Below are 3,557 nucleotides of genomic sequence, written 5' to 3' on the forward strand. Positions count from 1 at the left end.
AAGTCAAAAAAGGACATGACAGTAGACCATCTGGCTGGAAAGAGGAAGGAAGTAGGAGGAAATGACAGGGGACAAAGGAAGGTGACGAGGCCAGGGAGATGGCTCAGCTGATGAGGGTGCCTGCCACTAAGCTTGACGGCCTGAGAGGCAACAGCGTGAAAGAGAGCGCAGTGGAGGCGGACATAATCAAATGCACTGCATATGTGCGAAGGCTGTCAGAGCCCACGTTGTTACACGCAATTAATATATACTGGGAAAATAACTTTTCAAAAACTAAGCCAAGGGGCTGGAGAGATGACCCCGTGGTTAGGGGCACTGGCTACTCTTGCGAGGGGCCTGGATTTGGCCTCCAGTATCCACAAGGCAGCTTACAACCTTCTGTAACTCCAGTCCCAGGGATCCAACCCCCTCCTCCGGCCTCCACGGCCACTGTGTACCTGTAGGAAACTAGAGATAATTTTTTAAAGTATGTCTCCTTTTCCCCATAAATTAATTCGACAAATGAGCCCATCTGATCCTGGAGTTCTCACTTTGTAGGAATGTTCTTGGTAGCGGGCTCCATATCGTTCATAGATTTATGATCATTTTTCATGTCCTGCTTTGAATGATTTTGAAATGCCTTTAATGTACATCTGTCTGTGGATCGGCAGCACTGCTGTCAAGCTGACAACTCAAGTTCAGTCCATAAAACTAATGGTACAAGAAAGGAATATGTCCTGGAAGCTGTCCTCTGACTTCCACACATGTGCTGTGATATATGCACACCTGCACACACACACACACACACACACACACACACACACACACACACACACAGATGTGATTGTGTGTGTGTGTTTGTACATTTTATTGATGCACTTTGGAAACGTTGATTACATTTGGAATGCTCCCATTACAAGGGCTGGCGTGACGGCTCTCACAGCTCTTGCAGAGGACTTGAGTCTGGTTTTCAGCGCCCACATCTGGTGGCTGACAACCACCTGCAACTCCAGTTCCAGAAGATCCGATGTCATCTTTTGACCTCCAACAGAACCTGCACGCCGGTGCTGTATACTCACACAGACAAAGGCATATGCACAAACATAAAAATAAAATCTTAGCTAGACACAGTGCTAGCCACCTTTAATCCCAGCGCTCAGAAGGCAGAGGAAAGCGGATCTCTTTGAGTTCAAGGCCAGCCTGGACTACACAGAAAGCTCCAGACCAGCCAAAGATACACAATGAGACCCTATCTCAAAAAAAAATTTTTTTGTACGAAGGTCAGTTTTCTTTCATTAGTTATGTTCGTAAGTATATTCATCCAGGGGATTTTTCCTTATCCTGAGGTCAAACTAGGGCTAAGCAAGCTTTTTCCTTTCCATGAACTGTCAGTGTATTTTGACTTCTTTTTACATAAGAGAGGAAAATGACAGCTGAAACATCCTTCGCATTGGGAGGTGACGACACTTTACGATGGGATACAGTTTGAACAAATGCTTCCACTGACCAAAGCTCCTCTGTTTTAGTGTAGGTGCTGTAGTTGGATAGACCCCGCCCTGTTCCTTTCAGTGTTGTTACCCTCTCAAGACGCATCTTCCAGTCCTGCCCCACGCTCTCCCTGGCAGCAGGATGCTGGCAGCTGTAAGCCCTCACGGTTCCTACAAGTCTGTGTCATGGCAAGGCTCATCATACCTGCCTCAGCCTCACAGGAGTGGGTTTTCCACAGCACAGTATGGAGACAGTTGGTGTGACGCAAGCTGTTCTTGGAGTGTAGTTTTCTGTTCCGCTCAAGGCTGAACTAAAATGCCTGGGAACTGCAAACTTGTGTGTGACTGACTTGGTGCAACACAGTTTCTTTCTAAATGTTTCTGGTTTAGAAAATGCTCAGCCATCCTGGAAACTGGCAATATTTATTTTGCCTCACTTATTTTACCTTCAGTCTTAGATGAGGTGAAGTTTTTTTTTTCCACTTAGGGTACTTAGCAAGATCCATTCTGGTGTAGCTGAAAAGGAAGCTATGCTATTTCTGTTTATTGTATTTTACTCCTTATTCTTATGTCTAATTGCTTGTAAAAAAAAATCTTCATAGTGACTCACTTGAGTATATCAGTTTGAAATAGATAAAATTTTCGTACTTAATGTCAGCTATCGGTTCTCCCGATAATTGGGACTTTTTCTTTTTCTTTTCTTTCTTAATTTTTTTAAATTTCCCCTTTCTCTAAAATTACAAGTTAGGAAATCCTGTAGGAGGGGTGGGTGTATGTCTTAATGCTGAGAAGCAGCTTTTTGGAGTTGAAGTTACTTGAATGGTTTTTAAAAAATTGTGTTGTTACAAAGCTAGAAAAAAAACTTACATATGAAAAATGATCCTTAGAGGATCCACCTGAGTCCTGGGTGAGGAACTTCTGTTGGTGGGGGGGGGGGGTGCTGCAGGAATCTGCAACCATGGATGACTTGCATATGCTTTGACCTGGGTCTTCCTGGAATCCTACCCTAAAGTTGAGTGATTTGTGGAACAGACCTATGGTGGAATTAAAATTTTTGAAAAACAGCCTGGAAGGCACAAGCTTGTAATCCCAGCTACTTGGGAAGTGGAAGGAAGAAATTTGCAGAGTCAAGGCCTGCCTGGCTACACAATTCACCATCAGGCTGGCAGAGTCAACACTGAACTATGCTTTGTGCTGTTCTGGGAAAAGCCATTAGACTTGCTGGCTATACCATTCAGTATGGTTGTATAGCTCACTGTGCTTTTGAATACATTGATGGTGTTGTGATGTGTTCTGGGCCATCAATGGAACCTACAATTCAAAATTCAGATATTGTCTTTGCAGAAAATCTTAGCCAACATTTATTTTTATGGCATCCAAAGAGGTGACATTGTAATTGCAAAAAGCCCAAGTGATCCAAAATCAAATATTTGTAAAAGAGTAATTGGTTTGGAAGGAGACAAAATCCTCACCACTAGTTCTGATATCTTTAGGAACCATAGCTTTGTGCCAACAGGTCATGTTTGGCTAGAAGGTGGTGATAACTTACAGAATCCTACAGATCCCAGGTACTGCGGACCTATACCACATGGACTGATAAGAGGACAGATCTTTAAGATTTGGCCTTTCAGTGACTTTGGATTTCTGCGTGGCAGCCCAAATGACCACAGACTTTCTGATGATTAATAAGCATTTACTTTTAGATTTGATTATTGTCTCCTATTTAAATGAATTTTTACTGCACTTGAAACCATGAACTTTTAATAAACTATTTACTACTCGGTTTGTTTGTTTGTTTTTAAAAGATCCTAGCCTTACACCGAGTACAATAATGCTTATAAGCATGTGAAGATGTGATCATTTGTGATATTACCTGCAAAAACATATATATATACATGTATACACACATATCTTTTGAAGTGTTGAAAGGAAATAGTACTTTATGTTCTTTATCATGCCACTTTTGTAAGTGTTGAATATATTGCTGTTTACTTTTCTATGTTCTGTTTCATAGCCTTAAGAAGTGTTTCAAATGATCTCATTGTATAAAACAAGTCAATGTCCTACATGATGTGGTGCTGCATTATATAT

At 41.8% G+C, this 3,557-nt stretch overlaps 1 pseudogene across 1 annotated transcript; it reads left to right on the forward strand.

Annotated features, from left to right (window-relative positions):
• Window positions 1-2,360: 2,360 nt before the first annotated feature.
• On the forward strand, window positions 2,361-3,228 carry LOC311584288 (mitochondrial inner membrane protease subunit 1-like; annotated as a pseudogene). The gene has a single exon. The product of its transcript is annotated as a mitochondrial inner membrane protease subunit 1-like (transcript).
• The last annotated feature ends 329 nt before the right edge of the window (window positions 3,229-3,557 follow it).

Source organism: Acomys minous, assembly GCF_964271855.1.
Source record: "Acomys minous genome assembly, chromosome: 15".
Taxonomy (NCBI): domain Eukaryota; kingdom Metazoa; phylum Chordata; class Mammalia; order Rodentia; family Muridae; genus Acomys; species Acomys minous.